Raw genomic sequence first — 15,269 nt, 5'->3', positions numbered from 1 at the left:
GAATCAACAGATTACAGTTGCAGGGCTCACTTTTTCAGTGAATTTTGTAGTCCTGAAAATGGTGAGGGAGACAGTCCATATCCTATTCTGTTGGGAAGACCATGGTTAAAACAGGGCAAGGTTAGACAGGATTGGGGGGCAGCTCAAATAACACTCAGAAGAGGAAAGAAGAAAGTACACCTGAGTATGGTTCCTACTGCAACTCTACCCAAAGAGGCTAGAGCACTGTATGCACAGGGACTGAATATGTTAGAAGAAGTAGATGATGATGAGGAAGATGCTTTTCTTAAAGCCAATGAGTCAGTGATTCCTGTCTTTGATATTGATGTGGTTAAAATTGTGCAGCAGTTTAAGGAGAATAAACTTTCTGGTAATCTATTACAACAGGAGGAAGCATTACAGGATGTACCAGAAGGAGAGGATGTAAACAAAATTCTGACTGAACAGGAGGAGAAAATGCACATTCAGCAAATAATCCAGCTGAAAAAGCCTTTGAAGAACAGATGGCCAGAACAGCTAGGGTGCAAGAGGATGATCTTCAGGATCTGAATTTAGGGACTGAACAGAATCCCAAAATGGTAAAAGTCAGTATTCATGTGACAGGACAGTTTAAGTCAGATTTGGAGGAGCTGTTACAGGAATTTAAGGACATATTTGCATGGAGTTATATTGACATGAAGGGAGTGGATCCACAATTCTGTATGCACAGGATTAATCTCAAAAAGGATGCAGTACCTGTCATTTCCCAAAGATACAGGATGAATCCTAATTATGCTAGAGCTGTTAAGGAGGAGTTGGATAAACTACTTAAGGTTGTTTTCATCTATCCTGTAGAGAAGGTGACTTGGCTATCACCTATTGTGGTGGTTCCAAAGAAGAATGGGAAATTAAGAATATGTGTAGATTACAAAAAGTTAAATGCAGCCACTATCACTGATCCTTTTCCCCTACCTTTTCAAGACACATTGCTGGATGCAGTTGCAGGTCATCAAATATACAGCTTCCTTGATGGGTTCAGTGGTTATAATCAGATTCTGATGGCAGAGGAGGACAGAGATAAAACTGCCTTTATTACAGAATGGGGAGTATATGCAAGCACTGTCATGGTGTTTGGATTAAAGAATGCTCCACCTACTTTTCAAAAGTGGGTCCAGGAAGTCTTTGCTCCATATTTTACCACATTTATGAGAGTATTCTTGGATGATTTCAGTGTGTTTGGGAAGATAGATGATCATTTAACTCAGTTGAAACTCTGTTTTGAAAGATGCAAAATGGCTAGGTTAAGTCTGAATCCAGCCAAGTGTGCATTTGCAGTAAGAAGAGGGATTTTACTAGGCCATATTATTTCAGAAGATGGAATGCAGGTGGATCCAAGAAAAGTTCAAGCCATTCAGAAGGCTAAAGCACCAGTCAATCTGAAGGAACTCAGTAGATTTGTTGGTCAGATAAAATGGCACAGCAGATTTTTGAAATACCTATCCCATGTTTGTGTTCCATTAACTAAGCTCACAAAGAAGGATGTGAAGTATGAATGGACAGAAAAACAGGAAAAAGCATTCAGGCTACTGAAGAAGATGTTACAGGTGGCACCTATAATGCAACCACCTGACTGGAATTTACCTTTCCATGTTTTTGGAGATGCATCAGATGTAGCTGTGGGAGCAGTTTTGATGCAAGAGAAGCAGAAAGGATGGTTCAGGCCTGTTTATTATGCAAGCAAAGTAATGACAGGAGCTGAAAGGAATTATTCAGTTACAGAAAGAGAGTGTTTGGGAGTGATTTTTGCTCTGAAAAAATTCAGACACTATTTGTTGGGAAACCCTATTGTCATACATGTTGATCATCAAGCTTTGGTATATCTTGTGAATAAACCAAATCCAACAGGAAGGATTGCCAGATGGATATTGCAGATGCAGGAATTTGACTACAGCATCATACACAGACCTGGTAAAGATCATATAATTGCTGACTACTTGAGCAGACTGGAATCAGGAGACCCAGCTGAAGGAATAGCAGATGATCTTCCTGATGCGGATCTTTTTCAGATTCAACCAACTCAGTCAACAGACTGGTATGGACAAATGCTGAACTATCTTACTGAAGGAGTTTTTCCTGAAAATATGAACAGTGATCACAGAAGAAAGTTGGCACTCAGAAGTGCAACATTTTCAGTTATTGGAGGACATTTATACAAGAAAGGAGTTGATCAGATACTTAGAAGGTGTGTTCCTGAAAGTCAGAAAAAGACAGTTTTGTTTGAAGCTCATACAGGAATTTCAGGTGGTCACTATTCAGGGGACATTACAAGCAGGAAAATATTTCAGAGTGGACTTTGGTGGCCAACTGTTATTAAGGACTCATACCTGTTTGCAAAAACCTGTGAACAGTGTCAGAGAGATGGATATCCCAGGAATCAGGACAGGATGATTCAAAATCCAGTACTGCCTTTAGGGCCATTTGAGAAGTGGGGTATGGATTTTATGGGTCCATTCAAACCTGCAGCAGAACATTCAGGAAACAGATATATTCTAGTGGCTACTGATTATTGTACCAAGTGGGTAGAAGCAGTTGCTTTGAAGGATAATAAAGCCAGGAGTGTAGCCTTTTTTGTCTACAACAATATTATGACCAGATTTGGTTGTCCTATTGAGCTTGTATCTGATCAAGGTGTTCATTTCCTGAATAAAGTTATCAAAGGGCTTGCAGAAACACACATGATTAGTCACAAAATGTCTTCTGTATATCATCCACAAGCAAATGGATTAGCTGAGAGTAGTAATAAGGTGTTGGTTAAAATTTTGAAGAAAACAGTTTCAGAAAACAGAAAGGATTGGGACTTGAAGTTGAATTCAGCACTATGGGCATTCAGAACAGCTTACAAAGTCAGTACAGGTCTCACACCCTTTAGACTAGTGTATGGCCTTGAGGCTGTAGTGCCTATGGAGTTTGTTGTACCATCTTTGAGGATAGCAATACAACACAGGCTAACACAGGAGGATTCTCTGAAACACAGATTGGAACACTTACTGTCTCTGGAAGAAGACAGATTTCAGAGTGCTTATGTCGCAACTGTGATTCAAAACAGGAGAGCTGCATGGGTAAATCAGTATTTGAAGAAGAAACGATTTAAGGAAGGAAATTTGGTCCTGATGTACAACTCAAAGTTGGGAAAGCATCCAGGGAAACTGAAACTCAGATATGTTGGACCATATAGAATTTACAAGGATTTGGGACAAGGGACATTTCAGTTGATGGATTTGCAAGGCACACTGTTAAAGAAACCTGTGAATGGTTTCAGGTTAAAATTGTTTTTGCACGAGGAAAATCAGGAGTTGCCAGTGGTGGATTCTCATTGGCTAGAAGTGCAAAATTATTTTAATCCTTTTCTTGAAGAGAGTGTCATGGCTCTCCGTCCAGAGGAATGTTGCCATTGAAGAAGAAGGAGTTCAAGTGGGATGCATAGCAGCAACAGTCTCTGCTAGGAATGATGAGGAAGAGCAACCAGCTTCAGAAACAGAGGATGTTAGATCAAAGCAAGAAGGGGGAGGACATGATGATGATCCTACTCCAAACTGACAACCATTGCACTTTACAAGGAAATATTCCTGACTACTTGAATCAGTATTTTCTAGTTGATAACTGATCAAGGGATGTTGTGGGCTCAGGTCCACTATTTTGGGAAAATAGTATCCACCGGGTGTGCCAGTGTTAAGACTGAGTTGACATCACACCTTAGAGTTATGTATTAGGAGTTTAGAAGTCAAGTTAAGCCTTAGGGTAAGTCAGATATGAAGGGGTGTAAGTTTTTGGAATGAATAGTCATAAGTAAGGGATGTGAGGAGTTATCAATCCCCGAATGTAACTGTTCAAGTCAGAGTGCATATGCGGGTGTAGATCATGTCTGTGCGTCTGTCTGTAAGCAGAAACTGAAGTTATGAAGAACAGTTCAGAGTTAGATATTGTTTCCCTGTCTTGAAGTGGTAAACTGTTTTCAGTATTCATGTTATTTATTGCTGAAATGAAGTCAGATGGTTCTGTAAAGGTGTACTGTAATGATGGAATGTGTGTATGAAAGTTATATGAAGTCAGTGCAGTCAGAAAGTAAGTCAGTTGGATTCAGAAATGTCAGGTAGAGTAGTTTTTCAGGGAGTAAATTGCAGGCAGTAAATTAGCCTGTAACAGAAACAACAGGGGTAAAACATAAAAGAGGGGTACTATTTGGATTAGATTGGAGAAAGGCAATATACAATGGTAAGTGATAAGAGATTAAGGAATACGATAGGATATCATGAGGATCGTAAGGATAAATGGAACAACAGAAATCAAAAACTAAGAATAAATTTTCATTGAATAAAGGATTGTTAGCAATATGGTTTAACAGTTGGGGTCTCAAGGGCCGAATATTTGACTTGTGAAATACACTCCCTCAATGGCGAGGCTCCAAAACATTATCCTCCAAACGAGGATACCAAGCATAGCCTTTACACCACAATGTCTATTGTGATGATAAGTCTTCAGGTCATCAACCAAATTCATTTTAGTTGAATGGACATACATGACTACCTGTAAAATTACATCTCCTACATACAAGTTTATATCCTCCTCATCAAGGATGTGCAAGTCTCCTCGGAGATACATAAAAGATAAGAGTTGAGCTTCATGAGAGATCAAATCATCTACAAATCTATCAAATACTGCTTTAAGTAAATCTACTGACCACATGTTCTACCACCCATCCTCTAGAGGTTCTAAATCCACATTACTCAAGGATATATACAACACAAAAAGCATTGTTGTTGATATTGAATCCAAAAGGATGAAGGAGGTGACACCAATTCAGCACAGTGGGCAAAATCCTCTTGGACACAATTCATGCACTACTGAAGGTATTCTACCATTGCAAAAAATCCATCACACTGTTTATCCTTTTGGTGCAAATAATCTAGTTCTTCCTTAGAATACAACAAAGAAGACATCATGGGTGCTAGAGGAGGAACAAAAAGAGTGGCAACTTTTTGATTAAGTTCATCAATAAACTTCTTTTGAGACTCTATAGTTTCTTGAGAATGTTGCAATTGGCCCTCACAAATACCAAGCTTGTGAGTTGATCCAATCGTTTCATCAAGGGTATCATCCTTCTCTTTAGTTAAGGACACATTTGCTTCCTCTAATGTAGCAACCTTAGCTTCTAATTCCTTAATCATGGCCTGCTATGAATCCATCAAAGCCGTAGCTGCAGTCATTAGGGTATGGATATAACTTAAAACATTGTTTTCTAAAGCTAAATTTGCAAGAGCTATGCTAAGTTGACTAGTCAAAGAATCCACCTTGTCTTGCAATGAAGTATACACTTCCATATAAATGGTTTGAAGACATGAAGTCATAGAAGTCTCCAAAGCATTTTGAACACCCAAAACTAGCTGTGACATCACAGATCTAGAAAGGACTATTTATAATGAAGGGGGAATTTGTGGATCCAGTTGTCCTTCCCTTTGTGATGCAAAAATATTTGTACAATACAAGAATGAGGGAAGGGAGCTACCAGACACCTCAGGAATAAGAATTTGTACCACAGGGGTTGGAATAGGTAGAGGATCAGAAGGACCTTGTGTGCAGTGTTTCTTTTGAATGAATCTAGTAGTAGGGGGTTTCATTCGCTAGATCTAAGTTGACTTCCATAGGAGTAGAAGGAACGGGTGGAGGAGACTATTGTGGAAGGGAAACAAGATCACCACCTGGCATAAATTTTTCTATAAAGGAGAGGTAATACGTGCCACTGATACTCCTGAACTAGTGATAGCTTTATGTGCTACCAAAGGAGTAGAGGTTTCCTTCTGCAACAAGGAAAATATCTCTGTGGTGGATAATAATTGATTACTACTAGGCACAAGGAGAGCTGCAAAAGGCAGAAACACGGCCTCATTGATAGTAATACGCGATAGACAAAATCGACAGAGCCATAAACCAAGCCTGATTGCTTCTTGTAAGTCTCTCGAAAAGAATGACAAAGCTTTGCATCCACAGGAGGGAAATTCAAGGCCACAAAAAGATGAAGGCTAGCCTTGTGGATACATTCAGTATCCAAGAGAAGAGAATAGTAATGAACCAGTAATGGCACATGCTGGATAACAAGTGGAGGAGTGGAAGAAGATGCCATTTAGAGCACACTAGAGTATCCACAAACACACAAAACCAAGAAAAGAGGAAGGATTTTTGCAAAATCCACACATAACACCATTGAGAAAAATAATATGGGAAACAAAAAATAGTAATATCACACATTGACTAGACTAAACCATACTTCCCCACGCATTTCACATCCTATGAAAAATTTGACATGACCTATGCACATATGCGACCGAAAGCTTTGTGCAATACATACATTCAGGCACCCATAAACCCTGTATCAGACACTCAAAAGGAAATAAAATTTCACGCAGTCCATATCCTAGACATAAGAGAGAAATCAAGACTAAACCACCATAAAGTCCGACTATCAATAAATATAGATAGAAAAAATATGTATCTCCGACTAAGAAAAATCCTAATCCCCATAAACGTAAGGCGTATACCTAGGGTGTGATGAAGTGGGTGAGTGAAAACTACACAATTCATTTTATTAGATAATCAATTAAGCTCAGTTCATTATTAAATTAATCCATTTAGTGTTGATTTTTATTACAATTACTTGTGTATTACTCTGCATGTGAAGGAGGGAAAGAGAAAAACCTGGCAGCGTGTGCACACCCACAAGGTCTGTCATGCAAAATCCCACTTGTAAACAATCCAAAAGAAATAGGAAAATCCTCGTACACAACCAACAATGCGACCAAGGAGCAGTCGGCCTCCTGGAAGTTACAAAAAAACCAAATACTAATATAAAAAAAAGGGAAACAAAAGAGGGTTTGGCACTTAGGTAATTATGTGTTGAGTGTCTCTTGTGTTTCTTGTTTTTTCTTTTTTTTCCCCTTTTTTTTTCAATGTATTTTCATAACTATGGCATTATGTGTGATAAGTTGGATTTGGTTTTGTTTATGTTTATATACATATATTTAATTTATTATTAAAAAATAATTAGATTTGATATGGATGTGTGATTAATATTTTTCTCTTTTCGTCATTTAGCCGAATTTAGGTTGAAACCTAAGCACCAAAGTCCAATAGATTTTTCAAAATTTGTCAAAATTTTTTAAGCCATTTTTTGGAGTTGAAAAAGAAAATTCCAAGAAGTTATGCATTTAATAAGGGTTTATTATTCAATTAGTTGGTTCCCAATCAATGTTGATAATTTCAACATATGTGAATGATCCAAAAATGTAAAGGAAAGTTAATATGATTTTTTCGATATTTTGGGGGATTTTTTTATTTTTAAATTAAATTTCAAGAATTTTTGGTAAATTATCATGAAATTGAAGGTTTTTAGTTATTTTCTAATTTTCTATTGAGAAAAGTTTTGAAAATTCTTAAAAAGTGTAAAATTATATAAAGCAAATTTTTTCATATTTATTTGGAAATTTTATACCTTTTAATGGGTTTTTATATATTTAAATGTGCTTTTAGTGTTTATCAATTTTGAAAGATTTAAAAATTCAAAAAAGTACTTGGGAATGTGTTACATGTGAGCTGCGTGTGAACATCAGCAAGCGCATCACCCCACAGAAAAAATCGCATGCGTGTCCTTGCACATGAAGAACCACAATCATGAACACGTGGATTGAGGTCCAAAACCCCACACACGAACAATACCTAAGGAGGGGACACACGCACACGAGATGGTGAGAAGGGCGATCACACATTGATGAAGAGATGATACGCAGTGGGGGCCAAAAATCGAGGGGTGGGGATATGGGGAAATGTGGTGTGTTTGTTTGGATTTTTTGGATTGGTTTCATTTTTTCCCCCCCGATTTGTTTGTTTGTTTTGCATTTTAAGAAAAGGGGGTGGGAGGGGGTGTGGTGTATTGTGTTTAGGGGAGTGTTATTGTGTTTGTTTGTTTTTTTGGTTTTTTTCTTGTTGAGTTTTTCTTAAAGAATAGATATATACATATATAGAGAGATATGTTTTGTTTTTCTAATTTAAAGTTTAATGTAAATGGAATTTAAAAAAAAAACCCGTGAAGGGGGGGGAGGGGTTACCGTAGGGGTGACTGGCTGTTTTGGGAGGGGGGTGGGCGCTAGGGTTGGGGGAGGGGGATAGGGGCCTTTGTGGGGTGGGAGGACACTAGGGTTGGGCGGGCAAGGCTTGTTTGGCCGGGGGGGGGGAGTAGTGGGCGGGAGGGGAAAGGGTGGGTAGGACAGGGTGTGGCGGGCACGTGGGGGGGGGGAGGGGGAGGGGGAGGGGGGGGAGGTAGGTGTCCAATAGTGGCGAAAAGGTAGCTGGTAGAAGGGGAACACATAGGGGGGAAAGTGGCCCTTGCTAGCAATGCCGGTGGGGATTGCAGCGAACTAGGTAGCGAACTAGGCAGCGACGGCTATGGGGCGCGATTGGTAGTGACTCCATGGCAAGCATTCCAAGTCAGCATGCATGACATCGTAGGTCAATGGGTGTGGCGGATCTGTCCAGTGGGCGGCCAACCATCAGCAGTGTCCTGTGGGTTCGGCGGCAACTCGAGAGGGTAGGCAGCGGTTACAGACTGCTGCCATGGTGGTGGTGCCGATGGCTTGCGGCAGACTTTGGGCGGTGTTGACGGTCCCTTTGGCAAGGCCGCAAAGGCTTTTGGCGGCAAGAAAGGGAGAAAGGGGGGAGGAGAGGGGAGGAAGTAGAGAGGCCAGAGGAGAAGTGATAACACCTAGAGACATGCCATACATTGCTAAATTTTTTTTTGCAAAATTGTACACAGTTGGCACATTGCTACCAAATTTTTACATTAATTCAATGTAGATGCGATGTTCGTTGTTGCTGTCTTTGGAGACCATGTCTCTGCAGACTGGCAAGGAGATGTCGGTACAAGGAAGTTCTTGTATGAGAGGAAGATGGAGTGCAGTGTTCTAGCCCTTTTGAGCATGAAATAACTACTGAAATACATTCACAAGAACAAAGTCTAGAAGCAGTAAGTATGTCTATTTTGAAATGCGTAAAATGTTTGGAGAAGCGGTTTGAGTATTTAGGAACAAATCAAGAGGACTTCGAAGCCAGTCCCATGCCCTAGATGGGAGTCTTCTCAATATAGATGGGGGTTAGAGCTTCTATAATATATCCACACAATTAAAAGTTAGTTGGTTAGTTCAAAAGTTAGTTGGTCAATTAATAAGTTAGTAAGATTACTAACTAAAGACTAACTAAAGTAAAAACTAACTAATATTAATAATTAATGATTTTTATTTAATTAAAAATATATGTTTAAAAAATCAAGAGTCGTAAATTTGATATTTTTCTCGGATTGACAAGGACCGTAGCCACCCTTCACGGAAGTTACAACATGAACAAGAGTTATGAGAGCCATTTTAATCACTACTGTTAATGTGTATAGTATGGATGGTCCAAAGATATTAGATTTTTGGGAAAACTAGCATATTTTAGACATTAGTTATTGTACATATCCTAAAAAGAAATGGAAATTTCTAGAACAAGATGTCATAAAAAAAAGAACGTGATTTTCTGGCTAGTTTTGGAGATTTAATACAAAAAGAGGGATTTACAAAATTGTGCGCGCCGCAATCGCAGTATATAGGCAGTGAACAACACTTTGAATAGGGAGAAAAATGAGTGATAAGAAAGATTTCTAAACAAGTGTCTTGGGGTTTTATCCACTGTCGGAGCCAATAGAACCATTAGATTTATGATTTTAGCATCAGATCACTGATTTTTCCAAGATCCCCTCCATAAAGAGCTCTTTTTCTCAACCACACCCCCTCTTCTCTAATTCACTATAAATATGAGGCATGGGGAGGCACAAGCAAGAACAAGGAAACCCCGAGAGGCTGCAAGGGAGAGGTGGAAGGATACCCCTCCAAGAGATTGTGAGAAGGAGCTAGAGAGAGAGAGAGAGAGAGAGAGAGAGAGAGAGAGAGAGAGAGAGAGAGAGAGAGAGAGAGAGAGAGAGAGAGAGGAGTTACCCCGAGAGGCTGGAAGGGGGAGAGTTAGCTCAATTCTCCCCTATCTCGGTCTTCAACTAAGCCATCTTCTCTTATGCTCTCCTATCTCGAATCTATTCCATCTTCTTTATTTCTCGAATCTACTTGAGGGCAATGGGCCCCAAGTGCAGGATGTCACGTGCAGATGGCAATCCCACAACCAGCACAACGAAGCTTCAGGCGAAGGCACCCCTGTCAATCCAACTGTGATACCGATAGTAAGTAATGTATTTCCAAATTGATAGGTGCTTTCTTGATTCTCGCATGAGATACGTTATGTCCCTTACTTTGCAGTGCTAGAATAGGTCATTGAAAAGGATAAATCGCATCTCAAATATTCAAAGATGAAGTTGTGGAGTGCTGGTATCAAGGGAAGTTAATTGCACCTAGTTGCTATGCGATGAATCCATGCATATCATAAGCAGCATATGGGACTGTAAAGTATTAAGCATCAATGAGTCTCTGATTAATTTTTACCTAGGATAATATTGTTTAAGGTTCACATATGCACATAGACAGTACATACATGGGAGAGATTATGCGAACTTTACATCAATGATACACAACTCCTTGCCTTAGGAGAAAGGAAGATAAAGTCAAGATAAAATGATGCATAGTAGGGAAAGGCTAAAAGATAAATGTCACTTAGAGAAGAGGAATAAATGCTCTTGCTCGATTGATTAACTCGCATTGAAATGATAGGACTTACGTCATGTACAGTATATAAACCCTTAGCATATGCCTTAGCCAAAAGAAGGGAATGTTAAGTAAATTTTACTCTTGGTCCCAGGGGGAAGAAAAATTTGCAATGGAAATGTTATCACGTCTATTCTTGCAATGCTTGGAAAGGAATACCATTGCTTTGTTGGTTAATCAAACAACACGCTAAATGCTTTTACAATCAACTGATTGTTGAACTGATTGTTGGATTGTGGTTTGGATGATTATTCCAAGTATTTGTGTTTGATGGTAAATTCATGGCAGGGGTTTGTAATGACAAGTTGCCATGGGGATAAAGGAATGTCTTCTTGGAAAATCATGTTAGGGCTGATTGCCTTGTTTGTGCTTGATCTTAACTAGATTAATTAAGAAAGGATATTTTGCACGGGTGGACCATCTCCATGATTGCACCGCAGATTAACCCTAAGAGGGCACTGCTCGATTCATGGGCCGAAGGTCGAGTGGTGAAAAGGCCAACCACGAGAATGAAGTTTCACTCCTAGATAGTTTGCGGGTTAGAGACACCCCTTGCTAGGTCTAGAATGGAGTTGAAGATCTACGTGCCCCCCAATGTCTGGGCATGTTGGGAGATCGTATTTTAGATCAATGATAAAATTTGTGATGCCATGTGATTTGGACCAGTTACTTCTGCAGGGCAAAAGGGGTACTTCTGTTGGACAAAAGGGATACATAATTTCTCCTGTATGGGTAGGAGACAAAGATTAATGTGAAGATAAGTTAAGGAATTTGCTTGAACTTGTTTGTCAATGGATTGCTTGCTTTGTATTTGTGTCTGTGCTGTAAATTACGCAAACGAACCCTATTCCCTAAAAGGCAAGTTGCCTTGTTGAGCACAGAGGCTGAGTACAGGGGTGCAGCAATGGCTGCATGTGAGGTAGCTTGGTTGCATAAGCTACTTTATGATATGCATCAGCCTACAGATGGGCCAGTTGTCATTTATTGTGACAACATGAACAGTATACACTTAGCAAATAACCCAGTCTATCATGCTAGAACAAAGCACATTGAGGTGCATTATCACTATGTGCGGGAGAGGTTTTTACTATTATCGATCTAGTTTATGTCAGCACAGAGGATCAGGTAGCTGACATATTCACGAAGGCATTGGGCGCAGAGAAGCTGCGCAAGTTCAGAGACGTGCTTGGTGTGTAGGAATTGGGATTGAGCTCGAGAGGGAGTATTGAGATATCGAGCTCCACTCGTGATATGCCAGGGTGACCGTTGTGCATTTATGTCACCGACTTATCAGTTGCAGATGTGGTTGGTACACCGCCCATGAGTAATAGCTAGATGATAGCTATCCTTATCTACTCTAGTTCGTGGCTCAGTTAGTATGCCACCTTAGTTAGTTGAGTTTGGTTTGAGACCCATATATAGGGTTCTTCTATTTCTTTGTACTTGAGTTCTTTTTGGCTTACACAACTAAGAAGAGAAAAACTGTTTTTCAGCCTCCACCTTTGTGTGTATTCCCCCATTGTGCAAGCAAGAAAGCTACAAGTGAGACTCCTTCCTTCTCTCCCACAATCTTGACATTAGCCCCATGTTTTTGGTGTGCAACCAGGGAAACTTACCATCAAAAAGCATCAGAAGAGGATGAAAATGAAAGAAAAGGCATTGCCAAGAAGAGAAGAATTCAATGGATGTTTGCAAGGTTCCTCCTTCCATTGAAGAGTTGGAGGTTCTCATTATCAAAACCACTTTCTACAAGAAGTTCATCCCAATGGTGGAAACATATTACCATCATGATGCAAGCCCTATGTGGTGGACCATTTCCTCTTCCTGTTGAAGCAGCAGAAACTTGCATCTTGGTGGCAAATTGTTTGGGAAAAAATTGAAGGGTAGAAACAGAGAGAACGACCATCCATCCAAGATTTGGCATTCATTGAGAAGTTTTTAGACATCATCAAGTGAAAGATCGTGAAGAAGCTTCAGGAGACGTGGTCAGTGGAGGTTCATGGAAAACAAGAAAGAAAAGAGTTGGAATTTGTTCATGGATGCTCAACAGCAAGATACATGGAATGCTTGGTGTTTTGAAAATCTTCTGTTTGTCCAATTAGCAACCCACTGGAAGTTGGTAGACAGAGTGTTCTTTACAACATACACTATTGAAACATCAGAAGCTGGCATTATTATAATGATGGCACAACAACGATCCTAAGAAGAATGAGTTTTGATACTTTCAAAATGGAATATCTCCCCCTCTGTAGTGGTTTGAAATCTGAATTCATAGATGTTGAAAAGAAGGAAGTAAAAGAGATCTTGACTAGAGAATCCTTTAGAGACTCAAGCCCTCTTTGATTCTATTCTGTTAAGTACAGACCAACTGTTTTGTTAGAACGAGTCCAGAGACATGACAATAGAGAAGGCAAGAATCAAGGCTGAGAACGAGCTTGCAGCAGAACCCTCCTTGATGCCCTAAAAGAACTCTTTAAGGAAGTCCCCATGGCGACTTAAGGTCCCCTTTCTAGTCAGATTCATCCTAGAAATATTGATGACAAGCCAGCAAATGTAGTCCCATTGCCAATTTTTAAGGGAGAGTACAGTGAAGACCCTGATCTTCATGTAGTAGAATTTATGGTAGCAGGTGTGGCTAACAATGCCAGAACCCCTGAGCATTGGTTAGTGATATTCCCCACCACTTTCAAGGGCGCAGCGTCTCAATGGTATGAAAGACAAGCAGCAGGAACTTTTGACACATGGGACGACCTGAAGTTGGCCTTCCTCACTAAATTCAGATGTGAAGGTTTTGAAGAGCGGATGCGAGAGGAGTTCATGAACCTAAGTCAATCCTGGAGAAAGAGTAGAAGCTTATGTCTAGCGAATGGAATCTATTATGAAGAGATGGACTAATCATCATTTGGATGAAGGTATCTAGAAAGGAGTGTTCCTCAGAGGCCTACAACCGGAAGTTTGCAAGTTTGTGGAATTAAGAAGACCAATCAATCTGCAAGTTGCAGTGAAAGGTGCAAGATTGTATGACAAAGTTGAAGCAAGGTTGTCAATGACTCCAAGAAGAGGAGTCTTACCTCCTCCCATGCCAGGAATGGTATACCCACCAAATGTAGTCCTGGGGACAGTTCCCTACCCCTATTCCCAGATGCAAACAGTGCTGCAGTATAGTGCATCTAATCCACAATGGCCGCCACAAACGATAGTGCCTCAAATGATGGTTCAATCACAACAACAATGGCCTCATACAGTTCCTCCAATGGTGACTCAACAACAGTGGAACCCTACCAACTGCTATCAACAACCCTAAGTATCATCAGGAGATCAGAATCAGAATCAGAACAGAGGACCTCCTAGATCAACCCAACTCGTGTATATAGTAATTACAAAAGCTTCCCAAAACCCTACTATAAGTACTCCAGGAGGTGAAAATTTGAAGTACTACCTGTCCAACTCAGTTGCAAGTATCAAGAAAAAACTTATGGATGTAATTATAGAGTAGCTATAGACGCTAAAGGTGAATACTGCCAATATATCCACTCCTATGGGAGGTGGGAGAGATGTGATGTGTTCTAATACATGGTGCGAAAAGTGCCATCAGCGGGACATTTAGCCACTGAATATACCCGAAAACCAACCATTCTTGGAGCCTTCTATTCATACTATTTGAGGAAGAACTATACAGAAGATATCTACTCTTTGAAAGAGATGCACGAATAAAGACAAAAAGATGAAAATGCAAGATTCAACTTACTAGAATCCAAAATGACAACGTAGGACATTGGACCAAAGCCTAGGGAGTTTGGTCCTAATTTCGGTCCAAGGAGGTTTCCCTCTCAAAGTTACAGAGGACGACAATCTGGTGGTGGCCAGAGATCATAAGTGGAGTGTTACAAATGTGAAGAAAGGGTCATATCTCACCAAATTGTCCAAACCCTAGAAGATTTGTGGATTACAGCCCCTTATGCAGCCGATGCAAAGGAGAAGGCCATATTGCAAAAGATTGTCCAAGTCCGGCCCCTGTAAAAATATACTTATGATACCCAATAGAAGATCTAAGAACCTTCTTGCAATTTGGTGGAATCGGAAGTGGTCGCAATAACACGAGCAAAGAAAGGAGAACCCGTAGTTCCAAAAGAGAACGTTTCTTCTGCAAAGATGGTGAAATTCAACCTCCCTTGGGAAAAATAGAATAATATAATCCAAAATAAGAAAGTATAGAGTACCACAGAGCCACAGAGAGCTACAGAGACAGTTGCAGAGATAGGACCTGAGGTCCAGGAAATAGAGGATACAGAAGTACCTCCTCATGAAGAAGAAGCGCAGATATTGCCACTCCTAGAAGAAAAAGGAAAGATAAAAGTGGGTGTGGCCCCATTTCCTAATCGATTGGAAAAGCCTGTGGATCCTATCAAAGAGTATGATTTGGCCAAAGACCTGGACACCTTTAAACCAAACCTAACATTCCGACAATTGTTGATGCTATCTCCCAGTTGCCGAAAGAGA

Source organism: Lygodium microphyllum, chromosome 23 (assembly GCF_053477565.2).
Source record: "Lygodium microphyllum isolate KBCC chromosome 23, Lygodium_microphyllum_v1.1.10, whole genome shotgun sequence".
Lineage (NCBI taxonomy): Eukaryota > Viridiplantae > Streptophyta > Polypodiopsida > Schizaeales > Lygodiaceae > Lygodium > Lygodium microphyllum.
This window is presented reverse-complemented; position numbering follows the sequence as displayed.